Source organism: Pelodiscus sinensis, chromosome 20 (assembly GCF_052426305.1).
Source record: "Pelodiscus sinensis isolate ZL-2025 chromosome 20, ASM5242630v1, whole genome shotgun sequence".
NCBI classification, from domain to species: Eukaryota; Metazoa; Chordata; order Testudines; family Trionychidae; genus Pelodiscus; species Pelodiscus sinensis.
The window spans coordinates 1150086-1161662 of NC_143071.1; the positions used below are offsets into that span (position 1 = coordinate 1150086).

At 69.4% G+C, this 11577-nt stretch overlaps 1 long non-coding RNA gene across 1 annotated transcript; it reads right to left on the reverse strand.

Annotated features, from left to right (window-relative positions):
* Positions 1 to 244: 244 nt before the first annotated feature.
* On the reverse strand, positions 245 to 9047 carry LOC142819154 (uncharacterized). Its single transcript, XR_012896936.2, has 3 exons — positions 4310 to 9047; positions 3221 to 3398; positions 245 to 3018 (listed from the first exon to the last, which is right to left on the reverse strand). It is a non-coding gene; the product is annotated as an uncharacterized LOC142819154 (long non-coding RNA).
* Positions 9048 to 11577: the final 2530 nt, after the last annotated feature.

An 11577-nucleotide genomic window follows, 5' to 3' on the forward strand; every position in this document is an offset into this window, starting at 1 on the left:
GCAGCTGCAGCCGCCCGTGCGCCCCCGTCCTTGTGTAGACTCATGTATGCTCCCTCGTCCCACTGCAAACATGTCCCGCTCCCATGTCCTTCTGCAGGTTCCACACCCATTTACTCAGCTAGCCCTCCGGTTGTGTGCATGCCCCTCCATATGAGCTGTACCCAGCTCAGCCGAGGTGAGCCATGCACACCTATCGCTCTTGCGCGCACACACACACACACACGCTTTTCCAGTGACTCCTAGATTTCCCTGGTTTGATGTTTAATGTCTCTTTGCTGCCTGCTTGAGGTTGCAGTTCTAAAGGAGAGGACCCAGGTTTGGTGGGAGGGGTGCAGACCCAGCCACTGTAGACTCTTGGCAGCTCAGCCAGCCCAGAGGCAGGGGTGAAAGCCACTGCAAAGGGGGGCCAGCTTTAATGCTGCTGTCAGCCCAAGATGTCAGCTGCAGCTCCTGCTTATAGTTCAGTATTTAGTGTCATCACAGAGCCCTTTCCTGCACTCAGTCCGGCCTGCAGCCCTGTGCCAGTCACACAGAGCACCTTGGAGCTGGGCGGCGGAGTAATAAGGCAGAGGGAATCAATGGGCCCAGAGTCCAAGCTGTTAACATGACCCCGAAGATGTCCACAATGAAACACTTAACCAGGATTGGCTCTCGTCCAGTCTTCTGCTGAACATGAGGGCCCAGGCAGGGACGCGGGTGTGATCCTGAAGAGGAATGGGTGTGTCGTGGGAAGGCTCCGGCTCCCTCCTCTCCAGGGTGCTGTTCCAGGCAGAAGGCCTGACCAAGAAGGGGAAGCGCGTCTTTGAGCACCAGCTCGCTGAGCTCATGAGGGGATCTTTGAATAGGCTCAACGGGGCCAGGTGCCAAAAGCCAACCGCAATTCTCCCCAGCCAAGTGCATCCCGTGACACTTAGACCCTGAATCTGTTCTGCTCCCATCCCCATCACCCTCCTGCAAACAGCCACAGCCTCGGAGCCTGCCCCCTCTCCTTGGTTTGCCGGAAAGGGAGAGGCCCCAGTTCTGGGACCTTCCCCTTACTCCCGAGAGTAGCCCCTTAGCAGAGTCACAGCCTGTGCTGTTTGGATGCCGGGGACTCTGGGCCCAGCCATCTCCCAAGCAGCTCATGAATTCGGGCACCAGGCAGTGTGCTCCACGTCCCCACCCTACGGGAGGGTGCGAGCAGCTGGCGACTGAGATGGGCTAGAGCCAAGGAGCCACGGGGAATGAGAGGAGGGGATGCAGGCTCTGAGCAGCTGATGCGCCCCAGGAGGGAGGCTGCCTCTCACCCAGCTGGCGGGTATGGGGCACGGCTAGTCGGACAGGGACGTCCCTCTGTCCTGGAGCGGGCCACGGGTCCCTGGATCACGGGAAGAGGTGGTCTGTTCATGGCTGCAAACCACCAGCAGTTGGGGCTTGGTACTTGTCTCCAGTTGGGTTGCTGCGAGGCAGCATGGCCTGGTGGTCAGTGCAGGGGGGCTGTGGCACCAGGGATGTCCTGTCTCCAGCCTGCCCACCCACCAAAGCCCCGCAGTGCTTGGAGGGACTGTTCCCAGCCCTGGCCAGACGGTGGCGCTGTTGTCACTGCCATGCGTGGCAGGCCCTGCGTGGAGCACTTACTCAGCAGGCTGGGGGGGCTGTGCTGGGGGCTGCATACCCTGCTGATGGGCATGTGCCCCAGAGACAGCACTCAGCGCGGGGAGCCCAGGGCAGGGGGTGGCCTGGAGCAGCCGATGTCCTTGCCCTGTCACCCCCCAGAGCTGTGTGGCCCACTGTGCTTGGCTCTCGCGCTCTCCTCTGGCTGGGAAGCAGGGGTCCCGATACCAACTCCAGGCCAGGGAGCTCCATGCTCAGCCGTTCACTGCCCCGGCCCGCCAGCTGATGGGCTCTGCACCTGGCCATGGTTCAAGGAAAGCCGTGTAAGCTGAGTCCCTCCCCCCCCCCCCGCACCGTGAGAGAGTTCAGTGTCACTGCTGCAGCGGGGGGGCAGCCAGCCGGCCCTGTGGCCTCAGCAGGGCGTATGGCAAAGCTCCTTTGGAACAGAGGGGCGCACGGCCAGGCACCAGGCACAGTGACATGACATGACTCTGTGACAAGGTTCCTCCCCCCGCAGCCCTAGTGGCCTGTCAGGATCCGGGGAGGAGAAGGGTTCTTCTGAGGACTCACAGTGGGGCAGAGCTCTCCTCCCCATGCACCCCAGTGGGGTAGGAGCCCTAGCACCATATAGGCTCACATTCATCCAGCCAGAGCTGAAACCAGGGGCACTATTTCAGACTTGGGGGGGAGGGCTCTGTGCAGGCCGTGATGTGTGGGGAGGCAGACTGCAGCCAGCAGTTTCAGCAGTGTTACTGTACTGAGCATGCTCAGTACAAGTCAAGCAGCAAATCTGGGGGGGTCGACCCCATCCCCCTCCTCCCCCCACATCACCCCTTTCTAGGGGCTACCAAAGCGCTGGGGAACTCGGGTTGTGGCAGATCCGTAGCAGGTAGCTGCCAGGTGCCCTGACTCCCATGCCTAGCTAAAAGAAAGCGCCATTAGCCCCACTCAGCTCTCACACTACCGTATGCGCATGCTGCCAGCGCACGGCAAGTCACTCAAGCGCCGCAGCGGCGCCTGCCCCGTGCTCTTCGCGGCTCGCGCTGCGGGGGAGAGTCGGGCCTCCTGGGCGCACGCCGCTCTGGGAGGACAGTGGGGGCCAGTGGCTCACAGCAGGGGCAGATACAGCTGGGTTTTAGAGCAGCCCATCAGAGCAGCCAGCCTGGCTCAAAGGGCCCTCTAGCCCCGTGTCCTGTCGGCCGACAGAGGCCAATGCCAGGTGCCTGAGAGCGCGTGAATGGAGGCGGCGATGCTCCATCCTGTTGGTCATGCCCCGCTTCTGGCAAACGGGCAGGGACGCCATCGCTGCCCAGCCTGACGCTTCACCATTGACGGACCGGGCTGCCTTGCACTTGTTTTGTTCTTCCTGGACCCCTGTGCTACTTCGGGCTTGTCCACCCGCCCTGGCAGAGGTCCAGGGGTGGCCTGTGAAGAAATCATGTTTGTTTTCTATTGTTTAAGGCCGTCACATTTATTGGGGCAGCTTCTTAGGCACTGTTATTCATTCCTTCTGTAACGTAACCCGCGTCTATTTGTCCACCCCATGCATGAGCTGTCTAGACTGCTCACCCCTCCCTTTTGGGCATTTCTTTTCCAAAGTGAAACGTCCCAGTCATGTTAAGCCCACCTTAGACGGACGCTGTTCCTCCCCCTCCTCATTTCTGTTGGCTGTTCAGTAGCTTTTCCAAAGCCAAGCGCTCTTTTGCAGCTCGGGTAGGTGGATGTGCAGGCAGTATTCACGCTGTGGGCAGCTCCTGGCTTTATGGAGAGGCACTAGGCTAGTTTCCATTGTCGCTAGGCCTTTCCTAAAGAGGGCCAAGAGTCTGTTAGTTTTTAGATGGCCACTGCACATTGCGCAGCTGTTTTCCGGGACCCAGCGCACTGATCCCACACTCTCGTTCTGGCGCAGTAACAGCGATTTCAGACCCCTCCAGTTTTGGATGGCTAGTTGGGATTGTATTTTCCCATGTGTATTACTTTGCATTTATCAACACTGAATTCCAGCTGCCCTTGTTTTGTGAGCGCCCTTTGTAACTCGCTGCGGGCAGCTTTGGCCTTACCTACGTGGAGTCATTTTGTAATAGCTGCACATTTTGCCACTCACTGTTTATCCTTGTTTCCAGGACCATTTCTAAGTTTTACAGCAGTGGGCCAACGGCAGATCCCAGCGGCGCACCACACATTACTGCTCTTTTCCCCAGCTCGGAAGTGGCGCGCCCAGCAACGTTTTCATGATGCGCTAATGAGCCTTCGGTGACTGGAACGCCCAGCCTGGCGTTATTCTTAATCACCCACCTCCCTCTTTGAATAACTAGCTCCCGTCCCCAACGGCAAAGCTGCAGGCCGCTCAAACTCTGTTGCATTTAACAGCTGCCTCTGGCGCCAGGGCCTGGGCTTTAAGCAGACCTCAAACATGAAATCCAGGGTTTAAAACCCTCCTCTTGCCCCTCGTAAATGGCCCAGACGGCTGAGAACCCTGGGCACCAAGTGCCAGGCCTGTGCCCACCTGCCAGGCCACATTTCTGCAGCCTGGCCATTTCGCACTCAGTTTGGGCCCTGTTGCTGACAGGCATCCACGTGCCAGGCTGTGCTGGGGTGGCCTGCTGTGCGCACAGTCGCAAACACAGCCTGAGCTGGGGGCAGCCCACCCGTCCAGCTCCACGGCCGTACTGGGCTGAGACCACCAGGCGCCATGGTACCCTGCTGTGGTCCAGACCTGGCGCGTTGGTCCTGGCATCCTGGCCCACGGAGCCTTGTCTGTGTCACAGGCTAGGCCCTGGAGGTTGCTGGGACAGACTGTGCTGGGATCAGGGGCTCCCCCTTCCTCCCCTTTTCCCTGGGGCTGCCAGCCAGGCCCTCTGCCCCGCTCTGACCCCTGCCAGCACACTGCCCCTGTCCCTGGAGCTTTGCAGCCTGGTGTTAAGCGGTTCCATGTGATGGCTGTTGTCATGGGAACCCATGGGCGCAGGAGGGTTCATCACTGGGTCTTTGTTCTCAGTAGCCTGTGGGGGGGGGTCTGTGTGCCTGGCGTGGGGTCAGCAGGCCTGGTCTGGGTAGGTGGGCCGGGCCTGGGGGCTGTGGGCCTGTGTGGGGTCTGCTGCCCGGGTCTGTGTGCCTGGCCCGGGGTCTGTAGGCCTGTGTGGGGTCTGCAGGCCGGGGTCTGTGTGCCAGGCTTAGGGGTCTGTGGGTGTGGGTCAGGGTCTGCAGGCCCAGGCTTTTCAGAGGACACAGGTGCTGTCAAGCCTGGTGCTGCCCCTCAGGGGTCGGTGCCCTGATCCGCAGGCTCCAGGCTGAGCCCCCCGTGCCTTGGAAACAGCCCTACACAGCCCAGCTGCAGCCTGGCCGACCTCATGCCCCATGGCGCTGGGCAGGGGTGCTCAGAGGGTCCAGCTGGGGCGCCCCGTCCCTGGACAGCGTGCGGACAGACTCGCCAGAGCTCAGGGGCTCCGCGTCCTTTGCTGGGAGCGGCTCTGGAGGCGGCATGGGACTGCTGCCCCCACCCTCCTGCCCATGTAAGCAGGGCCTTTGGGACTCCTTTGCTGCCGGACCCCACGGCCCTGGCTAAAGCTGCCTTGCCCAGCTGGCGCAGGGCCCACGAGCCAGGCTACGCTCGGGCGGTTACGGGCAGCTCAGCTGTGCGCGGAGCCTGTCGCTGTGATGCTTGCAAACAGCAGAGCCCCGCGGAGCCAGGGTGGCTGATGCTGCTCCAGCTGGGCCATTGCGTGGCGGCCCGAGGCCCTGGCAGCATCTGTGGGGCTCCGGCCTGCGCTGGGGTGGGGCTGTGCGTTCACTGCCTCCCGGTGCCTCTGGCTGAGCGAGCTGCGGTGCAGCTGCGGTGGCTGTGGGGGCCAGGCTGGCTCCTTGTGGGGGCAGGGAGCCCCTCTGCCGGGGCGGGACGCTGCACCTGGGGAGGTGGCGCATGGTCCTGCCTGCTGGGCTTGCAGCCTGACCCTCACGCTGCCCAGGGCCCTGCCCCCGCCTGCGCCCCTTCCCCCGCCCGGGGCAGGGCAGTCCCCCCCGCGCTGGGACCCCAGGCTGGCGCGTGGGGCTGGGCCTGCAGGCGCAAGGTGCGCAGGGTGCTGGCGGGGGCTGTGCGTCTCCATGGCAACCCGGGGTGCCACACGCTCTTGTATTTACCTTCTCGGAAAGCGCCGCCTGCGCCAGCAATTTGCTTCAATTAGCCGCGTTAGCACGTCAAGCGGCCCTGCAGGCCCCAGCCCAGGCTAGCGCAGGGCCGGAGAGCGGAGCCCAGCTTGGCTGCCTGGGTCCTGGGGCGACCGGGGGCAGGACCCCAGGGACCCGCTGCCCTGCCGCCCACGGCTCCGGCTGCTCCCATTCGGAGCCCCCTTGCAGGCAGGCTGGGCACCACCGCACAGACAGTCACTAAGCAGCCCGGGGGGCACGTCCGAACGGCCCCAGCCTCTCGCGTGGGGTGGCCCAGCCTGGCGCTGGCGCCTGCACATTGACCAAGAACTGGGACCTTGGGAAAACTTCCTGCTCCCCCCAGAGTCTAACTGCCTGGCGGTGCCCCCCAACCCGCAGTGGGGGGCTGGACTGAGGTTCCCCTCCTTGCCCTCTGCAGGGCTCCTGGGCCCACTCAGCCCTTGAACCCGGCTGGAGCAGGCGCTGCTCTGCGGCTGCCATGGCCCCTGCTTGCCTGGGCAGCCTGGGGCCGGGCAGGTGCCCACGTGCTCAGCCCAGCCACTCCCCAAGCGAGCCGAGCGCCACACATGGGCCCGGGGCCCCGCCGCCCCACACACTCCTCAGCCCCGGGACGGGCAGGTAAACCGGCAAGTGGCCAGGTGTTCAGCCCAGCCACTCCCCAAGCGAGCCGAGCGCCACACATGGGCCCGGGGCCCCGCCGCCCCACACACTCCTCAGGCCCAGGACGGGCAGGTAAACCGGCAAGTGGCCAGGTGTTCAGCCCAGCCACTCCCCAAGCGAGCCGAGCGCCACACATGGGCCCGGGCCCTCGCCGCCCCTCACACTCCTCAGGCCCAGGACGGGCAGGTAAACCGGCAAGTGGCCAGGTGTTCAGCCCAGCCACTCCCCAAGCGAGCCGAGCGCCACACATGGGCCCGGGGCCTCGCCGCCCCTCACACTCCTCAGCCCCGGGACGGGCAGGTAAACCGGCAAGTGCCCAGGTGTTCAGCCCAGCCACTCCCCAAGCGAGCCGAGCGCCACACATGGGCCCGGGCCCTCGCCGCCCCTCACACTCCTCAGGCCTGGGACGGGCAGGTAAACCGGCAAGTGGCCAGGTGTTCAGCCCAGCCACTCCCCAAGCGAGCCGAGCGCCACACATGGGCCCGGGCCCTCGCCACCCCACACACTCCTCAGCCCCGGGACGGGCAGGTAAACCGGCAAGTGGCCAGGTGTTCAGCCCAGCCACTCCCCAAGCGAGCCGAGCGCCACACATGGGCCCGGGGCCCCGCCGCCCCACACACTCCTCAGCCCCGGGACGGGCAGGTAAACCGGCAAGTGCCCAGGTGTTCAGCCCAGCCACTCCCCAAGCGAGCCGAGCGCCACACATGGGCCCGGGCCCTCGCCGCCCCTCACACTCCTCAGCCCCGGGACGGGCAGGTAAACCGGCAAGTGCCCAGGTGTTCAGCCCAGCCACTCCCCAAGCGAGCCGAGCGCCACACATGGGCCCGGGGCCCCGCCGCCCCACACACTCCTCAGCCCCGGGACGGGCAGGTAAACCGGCAAGTGCCCAGGTGTTCAGCCCAGCCACTCCCCAAGCGAGCCGAGCGCCACACATGGGCCCGGGCCCTCGCCGCCCCTCACACTCCTCAGCCCCGGGACGGGCAGGTAAACCGGCAAGTGCCCAGGTGTTCAGCCCAGCCACTCCCCAAGCGAGCCGAGCGCCACACATGGGCCCGGGGCCCCGCCGCCCCACACACTCCTCAGGCCTGGGACGGGCAGGTAAACCGGCAAGTGCCCAGGTGTTCAGCCCAGCCACTCCCCAAGCGAGCCGAGCGCCACACATGGGCCCGGGGCCCCGCCGCCCCTCACACTCCTCAGGCCTGGGACGGGCAGGTAAACCGGCAAGTGCCCAGGTGTTCAGCCCAGCCACTCCCCAAGCGAGCCGAGCGCCACACATGGGCCCGGGGCCCCGCCGCCCCACACACTCCTCAGCCCCGGGACCGGCAGGCACGGTCATGCACGTGGGGAGCTGCTGCCCCCAAGCTCAAGGCTGGCCGTTCCCCTCACTGCCTCGGGGGTTAGCTGTGCTGTGGCCTGGGCAATGCTGGAGCCTGGCCCTGCCCTGCCGGCGTTTGGCTGTGCCCCTCCTCGGCTGGGGCAGGAGCCCTACAGCGAGGGGTCTGCGCCACGGCGGTGCCTCCTGAGGCCCGGGGCTGGCACAGGCTGGTGCTGCTAGCGGCCGACCTGGCCTGCGAGCCCCCTCCCGCCCCAGTACAGCAGCTATGGGGCTCTGTGGCTCTGCACCAGGAGCCTCCATTCAGGCCGCGCCTGCCCCGCGCTCTCCATGGGTCCTGTGGGCTGGGACACGCTCAGTTGGGCCCCGGCCCTGCTGCCACCCCCAGCTGTGCCTGGGCTAGGAGAAAGCCCCCCGCCCCCCCAGAGCCCTGACCCCCTGACTCAACCCATGGGGTGGGAGGTAGGTCCACAGGGCTCACAGCCTGCCCCCAGAGGGGGTTGGACCTGGCTGGCCCTCCCTGGGCTATTCCAGCTGCCACACGGGGCCAGGCTCCTGGGCCCTCCCCATCCTTGGCCTGGCACGTCAGGCTGCCACGCAGGGGGCAGCCCCCCGCTGCCCATGATGCCAAGCTGCCCGCCGGCCCCTGTGGGCACCAGGCCGGGCACAGGGCCAGGGCTGGGCAAACATCAAGGCATGAGCATAAGCCAGAGGGGAGCGGCTCCTGCAGCAGTTTCAGCTCCTCGGTCCCCAGGGTGAAGCATGAAGTGCAGCTGCTGGCCCTTGCAGGAGCTAGCCAGCCCTCGGTGGCTTTGGCCAGGGACAAGAGCACCAGCCGCTGGCGCTTGGCTTGGCGGAGGCTGCTCCACCCAGGCCCACCGACGTAGACCCTGGGACACAGCCAGAGGCGTGCATACACGTGCTGGCTCCCCCTGGCATCCCGCACCCCGTGAGCACCCTCGAAAGGGGAGGCTTTGGGGCAGGCACAATCCCTTGGGCGTGGGATCACCCCAGCAAGCTGCTGGCCCGAGAACAGGCCCTGCCCTGTGTGTGCATGCAGACGGTGTCAGGATGCCTGGCTTCTGGTCCCAGCCCTCCCTGCTGCCGGTGGTACTAGCGCAGCTGGCAGCAAAGCGGCATCCGCAGGGATACAGGCCAGGCCGTGGCGCGGCGGGCGGGGGGCTGGCAGGGGTACAGGCCAGGCCGTGGCGCGGTGGGCGGCAGGGGTACAGGCCAGGCCGTGGCGCGGTGGGCGTGGGGCTGGCGGGGTACAGGCCAGGCCATGGCGCGATGGGTGTGGGGCCGGCAGGGGTACAGGCCAGGCCATGGCGCGGTGGGCCGGCAGGGGTACAGGCCAGGCCGTGGCGCGATGGGCGTGGGGCCGGCAGGGGTACACGCCAGACCGTGGCGCGGCGGGCGTGGGGCCGGCGGGGTACAGGCCAGGCCGTGGCGCGATGGGCGTGGGGCCGGCAGGGGTACAGGCCAGGCCATGGCGCGGTGGGCCGGCAGGGGTACAGGCCAGGCCGTGGCGCGATGGGCGTGGGGCCGGCAGGGGTACAGGCCAGGCCATGGCGCGTGGGGCCGGCAGGGGTACAGGCCAGGCCGTGGCGCGGCGGGCGTGGGGCCGGCAGGGGTACAGGCCAGGCCGTGGCGCGGCGGGCGTGGGGCCGGCAGGGGTACAGGCCAGGCCGTGGCGCGGCGGACGTGGGGCCGGCAGGGGTACAGGCCAGGCCGTGGCGCGGCGGGCGTGGGGCCGGCGGGGGTACAGGCCAGGCCGTGGCGCGGCGGGCGGGCGGGGGTACAGGCCAGGCTGTGGCGCGGCGGGCGTGGGGCCGGCGGGGGTACAGGCCAGGCCGTGGCGCGGCGGGCGGGGGGCCGGCGGGGGTACAGGCCAGGCCGTGGCGCGGCGGGCGGGGGGCTGGCAGGGGTACAGGCCAGGCCGTGGCGCGGCGGGCGGGGGGCTGGCAGGGGTACAGGCCAGGCCGTGGCGCGGCGGGCGTGGGGCCGGCGGGGTACAGGCCAGGCCGTGGCGCGGCGGGCGGGGGGCCGGCGGGGGTACAGGCCAGGCCGTGGCGCGGCGGGCGGGGGGCTGGCAGGGGTACAGGCCAGGCCGTGGCGCGATGGGCGTGGGGCCGGCGGGGGTACAGGCCAGGCCGTGGCGCGGCGGGCATGGGGCCGGCGGGGTACAGGCCAGGCCGTGGCGCGGCGGGCGTGGGGCCGGCGGGGGTACAGGCCAGGCCGTGGCGCGGCGGGCGTGGGGCCGGCGGGGGTACAGGCCGTGGCGCGGCGGGCGGGGGGCTGGCAGGGGTACAGGCCAGGCCGTGGCGCGGCGGGCGGGGGGCTGGCAGGGGTACAGGCCAGGCCGTGGCGCGGCGGGCGTGGGGCCGGCGGGGTACAGGCCAGGCCGTGGCGCGGCGGGCGGGGGGCCGGCGGGGGTACAGGCCAGGCCGTGGCGCGGCGGGCATGGGGCCGGCGGGGTACAGGCCAGGTCGTGGCGCGGCGGGCGTGGGGCCGGCGGGGGTACAGGCCAGGCCGTGGCGCGGCGGGCGTGGGGCCGGCGGGGGTACAGGCCGTGGCGCGGCGGGCGGGGGGCTGGCAGGGGTACAGGCCAGGCCGTGGCGCGGCGGGCGTGGGGCCGGCGGGGGTACAGGCCGTGGCGCGGCGGGCGTGGGGCCGGCGGGGTACAGGCCAGGCCGTGGCGCGGCGGGCGGGGGGCCGGCGGGGGTACAGGCCAGGCCGTGGCGCGGCGGGCGGGGGGCTGGCAGGGGTACAGGCCAGGCCGTGGCGCGATGGGCGTGGGGCCGGCGGGGGTACAGGCCAGGCCGTGGCGCGGCGGGCATGGGGCCGGCGGGGTACAGGCCAGGCCGTGGCGCGGCGGGCGTGGGGCCGGCGGGGGTACAGGCCAGGCCGTGGCGCGGCGGGCGTGGGGCCGGCGGGGGTACAGGCCGTGGCGCGGCGGGCGGGGGGCTGGCAGGGGTACAGGCCAGGCCGTGGCGCGGCGGGCGGGGGGCTGGCAGGGGTACAGGCCAGGCCGTGGCGCGGCGGGCGTGGGGCCGGCGGGGTACAGGCCAGGCCGTGGCGCGGCGGGCGGGGGGCCGGCGGGGGTACAGGCCAGGCCGTGGCGCGGCGGGCATGGGGCCGGCGGGGTACAGGCCAGGTCGTGGCGCGGCGGGCGTGGGGCCGGCGGGGGTACAGGCCAGGCCGTGGCGCGGCGGGCGTGGGGCCGGCGGGGGTACAGGCCGTGGCGCGGCGGGCGGGGGGCTGGCAGGGGTACAGGCCAGGCCGTGGCGCGGCGGGCGTGGGGCCGGCGGGGGTACAGGCCGTGGCGCGGCGGGCGTGGGGCCGGCGGGGTACAGGCCAGGCCGTGGCGCGGCGGGCGTGGGGCCGGCGGGGTACAGGCCAGGCCGTGGCGCAGCGGGCGTGGGGCCGGCAGGGGTACAGGCCAGGCCGTGGCGCGGCGGGCGTGGGGCCGGTGGGGTACAGGCCAGGCCGTGGCGCGGCGGGCGTGGGGCCGGCAGGGGTACAGGCCAGGCCGTGGCGCGGCGGGCGGGGGGCCGGCGGGGGTACAGGCCGTGGCGCGGCGGGCGTGGGGCCGGCGGGGGTACAGGCCGTGGCGCGGCGGGCGTGGGGCCGGCGGGGGTACAGGCCAGGCCGTGGCGCGGTGGGCGCGGGGAGCAGCGTGGGGCCCGCAAGGAGGGGCCTGCACAGGGTTACCGCTAACAGCCTGGGGGGTGCGGGGCCAGGCGCACGCTCCCAGCTGGGGCTCGGGGAAATCACGGAAGGAGCGTTTCCTGCCGCAAAGTGGCTCTCATCTGTGCAGAGAGGGA